Source organism: Mixophyes fleayi, chromosome 1 (genome assembly GCF_038048845.1).
Source record: "Mixophyes fleayi isolate aMixFle1 chromosome 1, aMixFle1.hap1, whole genome shotgun sequence".
Lineage (NCBI taxonomy): Eukaryota > Metazoa > Chordata > Amphibia > Anura > Limnodynastidae > Mixophyes > Mixophyes fleayi.
Window position 1 is genome coordinate 297,974,913 of NC_134402.1, and position 13,756 is coordinate 297,988,668.

General features: G+C 42.8%; 1 protein-coding gene across 4 annotated transcripts in view; it reads right to left on the minus strand.

The window, feature by feature from the left end:
• The window catches only part of FANCC (FA complementation group C), a 220,269-nt gene that overhangs the window by 15,881 nt on the left and 190,632 nt on the right, over nucleotides 1-13,756 (minus strand). The gene's annotated exons all lie outside the window — the stretch shown is intronic.

Consider the following 13,756-nt stretch of genomic DNA (forward strand, 5'->3'; position numbering starts at 1 on the left):
CTAACAGAGCTATTTTCATCTGGGGTTAGCAAGACACCCAGTTATCAAGAGACATCCAGTTATCTAAAGGCAATTTGAATTTAGAAATAGGAAACTGCGCTCAACCCCAACCCGGCAAGAGCAGCAATACCCAGTGTTATGTGCGTATTGTCGCTAACCAATAACGATTGTCGAACCTCGATTTGTGTTTCCAAAGCACAAAGATTTATTCGCAAATAAGTAGAATAATATGCTAAAGCGAAGTAATAGTAAATACAGCCGTTACTTATCGCAGGCGCTCTGGATCCAGTGCAGTCATTCAATCCTGAAGTCTGGGGACTAGAAGTCTGCACTCAGGATCACAAGCTGCTGCTTATATACACAATCACATACAGTAATACAATGTAGATGGAATAGCTTGCATTTATTGGTCCAGGTCTCAGGAAGGTCCAAGGGGTCGTCATAATTGGCTAGTTCATACAAAGGAATCCAAAGGAGGTGGTCATCTCAGCAGGGGGTATGCTCTGCTCTTCCCGCCAAGATTCCTTAGTCTTAAGTAGTTCATAATTCCCTATCATTCATAACTTGCGTATGCACTCTGCGATTCCCTCGCAGAGTGAACTAAACAGTAGGATATGTGACAAGGTTCATTATGATACCACTCATGATGTTATTCCTTCAACCCATTCCGTGTATTTCACTAATATGCATGTAACTCTGATATAACACATAAATACAACTATATTTCGACATAACTGACTATGTGTTGCAACTACCATTAATGTGTACTATTTTATAAGTATGCGTGTTTGTGCGAATGTATGGTAAAAGACCAATTACTGTTGCTGCCACGTGCAGTGGATGTGTACGCCTTTTCACGCCGTAGCGTGCCCTTGTACGTCGTAGCGTACCGAACGCATCTTTTCAGACAAAGACAACCAAGTTTGCTAGACTTTAATTGAAATTACTTTTATCCAATTTACTGACTTCGACAGTTCCACCCTTTGATAGTGTAATAAACTATCACCCAATCACCGTTTCAAGTTCAGGATTATACAATACTTCTCCACAGACCATGATCTCGGTATCTGGTACCACCCTTTCAGTCTCTTTCTCAGTGTTACTCCTATGAGACCATTTTCCACACTTCAACACAGTAGGAACACATTTGACAACTAAACCAATTGCTAAGATGACACCCAGTATCAGGAGAAGGAGCTTACCTACACTCGCAATCATTTCCTGTACCCACTCCCCCAGACCAGAGAACCATTTTGCTGGGTTCAACCATGAGAACCAACCCGCCACCTTTTCCCCGACCTCATATAACGAAGAATTATGGCTCTTTCGAAATTCCCATTTCAGCTGCAAAATTTCATTCATCTTCCGGTCTATAACCTCTTTAGGGTCATCCGTATTATTAGTAATGTACGTGCAACATTTGACACCGAACTGGGTGGCCAGTGTCACACAGTACCCACCAGTAATAGAGGTGAGGTAATTTAGTACCAGTCTATGTTGCACCAACTCTTTCTTGTACGCTTGTAGCTCCCTTCCAGTATACCTGAAAGTGTCATCATACATCTCGGTGATATTATTTATTAATTTGGCTAGGTCTTGGATATATTTAAAGTTTAATGTTCCCCGAGCGGTCCTGGTGAGATCTAGAGCAACCATAACTTGGAAACCAGCAGTTTCACTAATCAATTTTGTAGCTATGGGTTCCTCACCAGGAATCATATTTCTCTTGCCACGGTGTTCATACTGTGTGTGTATGTATGGTGGTGATGTAGTCTTGTGAATACCAACCATTTCTTCATGAGTAATAGTCATGATTTCAGGAACCAGTTTAGCTAGAAAACACAAGCCCTTGGAACTCGGAGTCACCCAGGAATAAGCTTTTCTCTCACAAACAAAATACACATCCTCAGGGAGAACATAAGGAACAGTATGCCCATGAATTATATCACACAGAGTTTTGATAAAACTACCCATGCCTAGTGTCTTCATCTGGTCTAGACACGTGTCGGCATTAAGGACATTTTCACATTTATCTGTAGAGACTTTTCCAATGGATACCTTCTTATGTTTGGTTATACGCCCTAACTTGTGACTTCCATCAACATTCCTGCCTAGTAGTGACCTTGTGAGTCTTCCTCTAAAATGAGGGTGGCGAGCCATTGTCTGATCTGATAGGTCAGCCTCCCAATTCTCCAGGCGCTTTGCGTGAGATATGTTTAGGCACAGCAAAGATCTGCCTATGGAGTATTGTCGAAGCGTCAGACTAGGGGACCTAGTGTTATTGTACCTTCCTTCTATGGGCCTCACACCCCTCAATTCGAGTACTTCGGATATGTTTAGGGGGAATGGCACTAGTCCTATGTTATGCTGCCCTTGAGGCACGTGAGAGCACACCCAACACTCGGTTTGGTTTAGCACCTTACCCACCAGGGAGTGATAATCCTCCAAAGGATGCCCGCCTATATTCAGAGTACTGGGGGACTGGCATCGTTGGATGCATCTCTCTTCAACTAGGGAGTCGCAGAACTTGCAGATACAATACTCATCAGACAATAGCCCCTCACACTGCCTCCGAGTTCCTGAGCTAGCAGACCTTTTCATAACCCCTGGACCAAGTTTGATAATGGGCTGCTCAGAGTATCCTATTAACTTTTCTTCGGTCTCCATTTCATCCGTATCACTCTCAGAACTCTCCTCCGTCCTCCATCCTCCTTCACAAAAATAGAATGTCCTAGAAAAAGTAAAAACAAGGAAAATCCTGGAACAAAAGAAAAACAAAAACCGCCACTCCATCGCTGGAAAGATAGTTCTGAGGCAACGTCTCTGGTTCAGGTGTCTCAACTGTCTCCCGGAACAGGTTCACAAGTGACAGTTCTATGTCGTCGGTCTGAGTTTTGTCTTGCACTTTCTCCGGATTATGGACTCTCCTGCAGTGGGTGGAATGGACCCAAGTGTCTCTCTCTGCAACCTTCAGTGATGTAGTACTGGTCAGCAACACTTGGTACGGGCCTTCCCAACGGTCTGTTAAACAACCTGAACGTAAGAAATTGCGGATCATAACATAGTCTCCAGGTTCAACATCATGACAGTTCGTCTCTGGTATACCAGGTGACAGCATTTTTAGTTTTTGTTGTTGTTGTTTCAGCTGTCTACTCATTCTTATAAGATATTGTACAGTCACTTCATTATTACACTTTAAGTCGTCTTGTGGACTCACGATCAAATGAGGTTGTCGTCCGAACAGTATCTCAAAGGGGGACAGATTAAGAGGACGTCTAGGAGTGGTTCGAATGCTATGGAGGACCAACGGCAAAGCCTCAGGCCATGCCAACCCAGTTTCAGCCATTATCTTACCCAGTTTGTTCTTGATAGTACCGTTTACTCTCTCCATCTTACCACTGGCTTGTGGTGGGTAAGGGGTGTGAAGTCTGCTACTGATTCCCATGAGTTTACACATATTTTGGAGGATATCACCAGTAAAATGGGTACCCCTATCACTTTCAATGATTCTAGGGATACCGAACCTACACACAAAGTCTTGTACAATTTTCTTTGCAGTGAACACAGCAGTATTAGTGGCTGCCGGATATGCTTCTACCCAACCGGAAAACACATCAATACACACTAACACATACTTTAGATTCCTGCACGGTGGTAATTGGATATAGTCAATTTGTATTACCTGAAAAAGTCCATCTGTAGGAGGGATGTGGGATGGCTCAGTTGGAATAGTTTTCCCAACACGTTTCCTCAAACAAGTAAGACATGACATTGCTTTCTTACCAGCTTGAGAGGAAAATCCGGGAGCACACCAGTATGCTCTCACCAGTTTGCGCATACCTTCTTTACCCAGGTGAGTCAGGCCGTGTGCTGTTTCAGCCAGGCTTGGATAGTATGTTCGGGGAGCTACAGGCTTACCTTGTCCATCCCTCCAGAGTCCTGAGGACTCTTGACCACATCCCTTCGCCTTCCAGACCGCCTTTTCCTGCAGGGAACACAAATCTTGCATTTCAAATAATTTCTGCATGTCTAATGTCTGAAAAACCATCATAGTCTCGGTCGATACAGTCATAGGTTGGCCTGCTGCCCATTTAGCAGCTTCGTCTGCCCTGTTGTTGCCCAGTGACACTGGGTCTTCTTCAAAGGTATGGGCTTTGCACTTTATGACGGCTACTGTTCTGGGTAACTGTATCGCTGTCAGAAGTCCTTTTATGTGTTGTGAGTGTGCCACTGGTGTACCTGCTGCTGTCGTAAAGTTTCTAAGACGCCACAGGGCCCCAAAATCGTGCACTACCCCGAAGGCGTACCTAGAGTCAGTATATATGTTGGCTGATTTACCCTCTGCCAATTCACACGCTCTCCTTAGTGCTACTAGTTCCGCCACCTGGGCTGAGTGAGGTGGGCCAAGGGGTTCAGCTTCTACCACATCCTGATCGTCTACAACAGCGTAACCAGTACATAGCTCTCCTGTCTCTGTCTGTCTATGGCAACTTCCGTCTGTATAAAACGTAAAATCTACATTTTCTAAGGGGGTGTCACGTATGTCGGGTCTTGCAGTAAAGGTCTGATTCAGGTGTTCCATACAGTCATGCGTGTCAATATTCTTGCCTAACTCATCATCAACCAGGGTCTCCTCACCTCCCACCCTTTGTGTCTCTTGAGACACATACGGAAGGTATGTAGCTGGATTTAAGGTGCTAAATCGTTTGATGGTGATGTTTGAGGGTGCCATCAGGGCTAGTTCCCACTTTGTGAATCTAGCTGAAGAAACATGTCTGGTTTGGGCTGAATTTAACAGAGCTGATACAGCATGGGGTGTATAGATGGTTGACTTATGTCCTAATACTACATCCTCACTCTTACTTACTAGAAGGGCCGTTGCTGCTACACTTCTGAGACATGTTGGGAGTGATCTTGCCACATTGTCTAATTGTGCACTGTAGTATGCTACCGGTCTGCTAGCGTCACCATGTTTCTGTGCGAAGACACCTGCTGCACAACCATCAGCTTCTGTACAAAATAGTTCAAAAGGCTTTTCATAATCAGGTATTCCCAATGCAGGTGCTCTTGTCAGACTATCTTTAAGATTAAAGAACGCTTGCTCTGACTCTTCTGTGTGTACAACACGTTCTGGTTTTGAGGAAGAGACTAGCTCCTGCAATGGTAATGCCAGAATAGAAAAACCTGGGATCCAGGACCTACAGTATCCACACATCCCCAAGAAAGTACGAATCTGCTTCTGGCTCTGTGGCAGGGTCATGTGTTGTATGGCCTCAATTCTGTCGGTTGTCAGGTGTCTTAGCCCCTTAGTGAGGCAGTGTCCTAAGTATTTGACCTTAGTCTGACATGGCTGTAATTTATCCTTTGCCACCTTGTGCCCTGTTTGTGAAAGATGAAGCAACAACAATTTAGTATCATGTAAACATGACATAAAAGAATCAGAGCACAACAACAAATCGTCCACATATTGAATTAGAACAGACCCATTTGTGGGGTTGAAAGGATTGCAAACAGTCATGTAAGGCTTGGGAGAAAATACTGGGGCTGTCAATGAACCCCTGGGGTAGTCTGGTCCATGTGTATTGCACTCCCCTGTAGGAGAATGCAAAAAGGTATTGGCAGTCAGGGTGAAGAGGGACTGAAAAGAAAGCAGAACATAGATCAATGACAGTAAAATGGCTGGCAGACGATGGAATCTGCATGAGGATGACAGCTGGATTCGGCACTACGGGGAATTGGCTCTCAACAACTTTGTTAATTCCCCTTAAGTCCTGGACTAATCTATAGCCCCCTCCCCCCACTCTTCTTCACAGGGAAAATGGGACTATTTGCTGTACTAGCTGTACGGATTAAAATCCCTTGTTGTATTAGCCTCTCAATAACAGGATATACCCCTAGTTCCACCTCCGGTTTTAATGGATACTGTGGGATTTTTGGAGCTATCCTACCACTTTTTAGATTGACCATGACAGGGGCTACGTTTGCCATCAGTCCCGTGTCCTGTCCATCTCTGGTCCATAGGGAACCTGGTATTTCCAGCAACATCCCCTTTACTTGAGATGGACTTTGTTCTATAACAGGAGAGTGTAACATTAACATTTGAGGGGTGTCCAATATGTCCTGTACCTCATGTGCAACCTTCTCGGGTATATCTAGGAACACACCATCTGAAGTACAGTATATGACACATCCCATTTTACATAACAAGTCTCTCCCTAGCAAGTTAGTAGGAGCCGCTGCAGCTAAGAGGAACGAATGCTTAGTATGCAGAGGGCCGATAGTAACTTCAGCGGGTTTAGTTAGAGGATAATGTAAGACTTTTCCCGTCACCCCCATAGCTGGAATGGTTTTACTGGTCACCTGTAGATTGAAAGGAGAGGTTATCACAGATCGGGCTGCCCCTGTATCTACAAGAAAAGTTTGTTTCCTACCAGCTATGTAAACTATCATTGTTGGTTCTTCACTCTGACTCTCAGTTAACCTCACTGGCTGTAGACTACAGGTATGACCTGACCCCTTGATTTCCCGTGCAGCATTTGCTGCCGTAATATGCGCGGGTAGATGTGAGTCTTCTAGTCTATGTGAATCCTTCCTTGGAGGATATCTATGTGACCCGCCCCTATGTGTATTGAGTCTTTCTTTATTACAATCTCTCCTGTAATGTCCTTCCTCGTTACAGTTGAAACACCTGATCACTTTAGGTTTTTCTGTTATATGGGTTGTATGCTGGTGGTCGTATATGCACCCCTTCTAGAGCCTGTATACTTACCGTCATTAACTTATCAATTTTCTCTTCCCTTTTTCTAAAAAGGTTCTTGTCATGCTCCACGGCAGACTCCCTAAGAGAGTCTACCGTGACGCCTCTCCAATTAGGTAATGTGGTTTGTACTCTCGTCTTTAAATTTTCTCTAAGGCCGTCCATCAGTACCCCTACAGCTACCTCTCTGTGATGTGGGTCCTCACTTATGTTGGATATCCCAGTAAATCGTGCGATCGCTGTTATAGCTCTAGTAAAGTAATCTGAGGCAGTTTAACTATCCTTTTGTTTAATGGTGAAAATCTTACTCCAATTTACTACTACTGGAAAACAGATGGCTAAATGTTTGACAATTTGTTCTATATTCCGTTGGTTAATCTCATCAGTCAAGGTGTCATCTTCCTCTAACAAACAATCTTCAATAAATTTTTGTATGTTAGTATTGGGAGGAAGACACGCCCTCAACACTACCCGCCAATCCTTACTGGTTGGTTCGTGAGCGTTCCCTAAGTCTTTAACAAATTTCTGACATTTAGCTAACTCCTTTCTAGGGTCTGGGAATTCAGTCATAATGGAACGTAATTCTGATCTAGTCCAGGGACAATGCATTGTAACATTTCGTAAAGGAACTACACCATCCTTATCCGGTTTCCCATTGGGAACCGATATTGTGCGGACCGGGAACACACCCTCTGGTACACTAACTTCAGGAGACACTACAGGATTTACAGGCCCTAGATTTAGAACACTTTCACTCCTAGTGATCACGCTACTCTCACCTGTCTCAGCCATTTTCTCATACTTGCGCTGAGCCTCTAGTACACTAACAGCATGGGCAATGGCCGAAATCACAGTGGGTTCATCTTCATTTTCAGATACACTTGATTGAAACTGGCTTAAAACAGGGTACAATTTAGCAATTTTTCTATTTTCAGTTTTAACAACGGCTGTACTTACCCCTCCCGCCACATAAGGTGGCGGGGGCGCGCTTGCGCTGAGTTCGCCACGCTTCTCAATGGTTACATCCGCCTCGAGCGCGTTTTTCGCCACGCCTACTTCCGGTTTGCATTCGCTGCTCTGCCACGTGTTACCTTCCATTTGCCACAATTTTAAACAATCATTATGTCTATTTCTCTTTTTCGTTGACTTGATCAACCATACTTTATCCTTTACAGTATTTAGTACCTCTGCATTAAAACTCCCTATTGTTGGGAAAGGCCTATCACAAGCTTTGGTCATCCCGACCCACGTGTCACAATACACAGTTGCATATGCACCATATTTCTTACACATGAGAAACCTAGCTGAACCAATAGGGCCTTCCTTAGGCAGTACACTGACCATCTCTAGAGTATGCTTAGCACCCATGTTGAACAATATACCTTCTACCCGGAACACAGACACACCGCAGTGCTCTGTTCCTTCCGGCCAAATGTGAAACACAGACACACCGCAGTGCTCTGTTCCTTCCACCTAATGATTTCAACTCTGTTGCTATACTCACCGCTAGAGATCTATAATGCTCGGTGAACGTATTTCCTTTAGCCGCGTTCACTCGCTTTTCTCGCACCAGGCGAGGATCCCTAATACAGAAATATCACTTGTGGGCCCCAAGGGCTATCAGCTCCTCGATACCCTGGCTTAACCACAAAAATCTGCTGAGTTTATTATCGCTGGGAGCGCAAAGTCGATACAATCAACCTGTCTTTCCAGTATAATTCCTCCTAGCTGCTTCACCAATCCGCACTAACGGTGCGATCGGATCGCACTGCCTACCAATACTAATTATTAGCAAACTTTGCGATCTATTGGTAGCGCTTTCGCGAAAAACCCGGTTTTCGCATTCGGTATACCTGCCCTGTATACCGTCCTTCAGTTGGGCATTCCGCCTCGTCACACAGCAACTGAGCACAATCCACAATAAAACAGTGTATCTACGTTACAACATCACACACTATACACCTTTTCTGCGCAAAAAATCAAGTTATTATTATTATTATTATTAATATTTATTTATAAGGCGCCACAAGGCATCCGCAGCGCCGTACAGAGACAAACAAAATCACAATACAATGGGAGACAGCACAGTACAGTAAACACAGCAACTCAGTACGCTCAATGCACAGCTAGAGAGGGCGGGGAAGGGGGAGGAAGGATCCGCAAACGACGGGGCCCAAGAAGGAGGGCGCGGAAGACAGGGAGACCCCCAGGGGGGAGGAGGGAGCGAGAGTGGACGTGGGGTGGAGGACCCTCGAGGAGGAGGGCTAAGTAGCTGGAGAGCAGAGTTAGAAGTGGTGGAAACAGGAGGAGAGATGGCCCTGCTCAGAGGAGCGTACAATCTAAGGGAAAAAAGTTCCCAACAATAGTAATAATGTCTCAGAGGCTTTCACAAGTGATTATACTATGCATGTACAATAACTATCAAAACAATTGTTTAACCACGTGGCAAGTTTACCGGAAGTTCGCGTACGCACAGCAGGAAGTACACATACGCAATGCAATACAGTTAAAACGCACAATGACAGTAAAAAGAAACAGTTTTCTCTTTTGTCCCTAGGTTCTAGTTAGCGTGCCCTAGATAATGCAAAACGGACATTCGGTTTCGCAACACAGAGTAAAATTCAGGTTTTGAACACCATGCGTTCTTACCCGTTTATGACGCGTCTCCACCCTTTGTTGAGGAACCGAAATCCGTTAGTCTTGCGTATCATCAGCAACGAAACCTCCAAAGCTCACGAGCCCCCAAATTGTTATGTGCGTATTGTCGCTAACCAATAACGATTGTCGAACCTCGATTTGTGTTTCCAAAGCACAAAGATTTATTCGCAAATAAGTAGAATAATATGCTAAAGCGAAGTAATAGTAAATACAGCCGTTACTTATCGCAGGCGCTCTGGATCCAGTGCAGTCATTCAATCCTGAAGTCTGGGGACAAGAAGTCTGCACTCAGGATCACAAGCTGCTGCTTATATAGACAATCACATACAGTAATACAATGTAGATGGAATAGCTTGCATCTATTGGTCCAGGTCTCAGGAAGGTCCAAGGGGTCGTCATAATTGGCCAGTTCATACAAAGGAATCCGAAGGAGGGGGTCATCTCAGCAGGGGGTATGCTCTGCTCTTCCCGCCAAGATTCCTTAGTCTTAAGTAGTTCATAATTCCCTATCATTCATAACTTGTGTATGCACTCTGCGATTCCCTCGCAGAGTGAACTAAACAGTAGGATATGTGACAAGGTTCATTATAATACCACTCATGATGTTATTCCTTCAACCCATTCCGTGTATTTCACTAATATGCATGTAACTCTGATATAACATATAAATACAACTATATTTCGACATAACTGACTATGTGTTGCAACTACCATTAATGTGTACTATTTTATAAGTATGCATGTTTGTGTGAATGTATGGTAAAAGACCAATTACTGTTGCTGCCACGTGCAGTGGATGTGTACGCCTTTTCACGCCGTAGCGTGCCCTTGTACGTCGTAGCGTACCGTACGCATCTTTTCAGACAAAGACAACCAAGTTTGCTAGACTTTAATTGAAATGACTTTTATCCAATTTACTGACTTTGACACCAGGAATCCCTTCCTGTGAACTACCAAATACAAAAACCAACGTATAGCGCTCAATTACCTAGGTATACTGTAGTTTAATGAAAAAAAGGGGGGGGGGGAATATCAATAGTGCACTATTCTGTGATTGATTATGGTACTACAGCTAAAAAAGTAGTAATATGTATAGGTAGATAGATAGCAAACATGCAGAATATACTTCCAGTAGGTGGATTTAATGGCTAAACAAAAGGCAATACAAAAACCTAAATAGGCTAAAATACAAACCGAATAATTGTTAAAACATATTGCTAAAAGTCCATAATAAAAAGGGTAAACAGGTAATCGGTAATACAAGATTGATTATCCATATAAATTGTCCATATAAATCCTCGGTGTCCAATAACACGATGTGTCAATTATAACTATTGTGGAAGATACCGCAGTTAATTGGTGCCACTCTACTCGCGGCAATTCCAGTCGGGATATAGGTAAAGATAAACAGTCTTGTACCTGATGCCAAATGAGTGATCCAAGGCGGGCCGCGATGGAAGCGGTGGCTAGCGATGGAGCTCGTATCCCTTGATGTCAGCTGGTTCCTAGCAGTAGTGGTGCACGGAAGAAGCACGATGATGGCGTGTGTTCCACAGTGGAACGCAAACCGGAAATCCTTAGCAATATGTTTTAACAATTATTCGGTTTGTATTTTAGCCTATATAGGTTTTTGTATTGCCTTTTGTTTAGCCATTAAATCCACCTACTGGAAGTATATTCTGCATGTTTGCTATCTATCTACCTATACATATTACTACTTTTTTTAGCTGTAGTACCATAATCAATCACAGAATAGTGCACTTCAGTTTATTGTGCACTATAATCGATACAGGTTTTATTTCTGGTTATATAAGAAGGGTCAGTCTCTGCACTATTGCATCACATCAGATCTTCATATCCACCATTGATATTCCCCTCCTCCCCCCTTTTTTTCATTAAACTACAGTATACCTAGGTAATTGAGCGCTATACGTTGGTTTTTGTATTTGGTAGTTATCTAAAGGCACCTAAGAAGTTACAATGAATATTGGCTAAAGACTTAGCAGACGGTGATGTTGAGGCAGAAGGGGCTGGTCAGCTGTGGAACCACTTTTGCTCAAAAAATGGGTTAATTCAGGTATGGGACATGGACTTAAGTGAGTTATCTTTTATGGGCAAACAAATAGCTGTCTTTTGCAGAGGAGGCACAGTGGCTGCCCTCCTTCATGCAGATACTAACAGAATCCAGCAGGCAATTTTTATCTCAGACCAACCTCACTGAGATCACACCACCATGGTAAAAGGACTGGGCTTATAAGAGAGAGCCCAGCTATCAGGTCCTGGTTCTACATTATACTTCGGACAGCTGCTTGTTTGGATATTGAATTCTCAGCGTACTTTGCTTCTCTGTGGACTTGCAAAAAAAGCAGCTTAGTCCCTGCCCTACTAGCAGAGAAATGATGTGGCTAGGTGACCGGGAAAACGTTCTAGAAGGAGCGGTGAATATAGCCACATTAGGGTAGGCTCTCTGAGCAGGAAACCCCATGGCTTTTACTAAGTTTATTAATATTCCTGTGTGATTTAGAAATATACATATATCTATTGTTATATAAAATAAAGGTACATTTGTATCTTTCCAGTTTTTTTCCAGTTATCTTTTAGTGGTTCCAAACTCAGGGAGGTACCGGGTACCTACAGTTAGCGCATAAGGCTGCCTCTGACAGAGCAGCTGGGCTGAGTGGGCAAGAAGAGCAACACATTAGACTGGTATTACCACAGTTACCAGTAAGTGCCTAGTCAGAATTATTAATACAGACATACTGTGAATGTTTTATTAAATTTGTTTTTTTAATATATTCACGGATTGACATATTATGTGCTCACAGCGATAACTCCTGTGCGCTATTTATTGTGCATTTATGTGTGCAAGATTCACTTTTTCTGCAGATAAGTAAATTTGACATTTACCACTCGGTCACTGGGGAAATATTGCCTAACAAGTGGTTTCAGTTTGATTGACTGTCTGTATACTAAGAGAAAGTTCTGGAAATATTTTCCACAGCCTACAAATATGGGTTGTATCTGATCACAAAGGATGAATGGATTTTTTTGCTTGTAGTCCAAAAGGTTAATCTTAGGTATGCATATTAGTTTCTTAATTTGAGCATCCTTTTTTTTCGTGGTTGTAACCTCGCTTAAGGTTCACTAGATGTTTGGCTTGGACTGTAATGTCGGTGCAAATATGACTGTATTGTATTGCCTGGCCGAAAACATTTTTATGTGTCTGGGGTGAAAGCGGTCTTTCATAGAGGTAGGTAGTACTGTGGGTTTGCTGTGAATAAAAATCTTCAGTGGTATTTATTTATTTATTGTTTTATTTACTATTTTACAGAACATAATGAGGTCCTGTTAACTTGCAGGTCAGATTATCAAAATACCAATAATGCACCACTGAAAACCTACGCAAATCTCAACCGCACTGCTACTCCTATCTACTGTGAGTCAGAATGAAATACAGGGTGATTCAAAAGTCGCAGTACACCCTTTTATTTCAAAAACTCTACAGGAATTGGGCCGATTGCCCGATTTCAAGATGGCGCCCATGTTTGGTACATACCGTAAAAGATAGATCACGACACCCATACCTTACTGGAGTATTCAGGTTTCCCAATTTCCTGTAGAGTTTTTGAAATAAAAGGGTGTACTGCGACTTTTGAATCACCCTGTATATTTGCTGTATAACCGTTTCTGTTGATGTATGTATAGTGAACATGCTGCAATACCACTATTATGGGGGATGCTACTGTATAGGTATTTTGCATCCATAGTGGCAATTATGGCAACTCCCTCTAAATTGTAGAAACTCACGAACAGGGCCCTTGACCATATGTCTCATCTTTGTCCACTATGTCGTCCTTGTTTGTCCCTGCCATGTTTTATGCTAAATTTTTCTATATGATATGCAATTTGCTCTGTTAACTGTATCCAGGCATTTATTATTCTGATCAACTGTACCCATGTACCTTTTGGAATGTATACTTTTTCACGCTTGTTATATCTGTTTATGATAAATAAACAACGATGATAAAGTTTGTTTGTGTCCTGAACATAGGTTGGTGTGCTATAGATCAGAGCTTTCAGGATATTTTCCACCCAAGCTGCAAATGTTCTCTGTAAGTATACCTATTTTTAACATATTTTTGACATAGTCAATCTGCTAAGGTTACTCTCTTTGTTAATGTTAGTCTGCAAGTAAAAGCAGCCCACTTTTTGACCCTCAGGTAATAGTACCTGCAAATGAACCCTGATACCTGGAGGTAAGTTCTTAACTATCTTTGTTAAGTTTTTCTCATAGACATTGGTAGGATTTTCCTGCAGTTTGGAAATAGTGTATACTTTTCC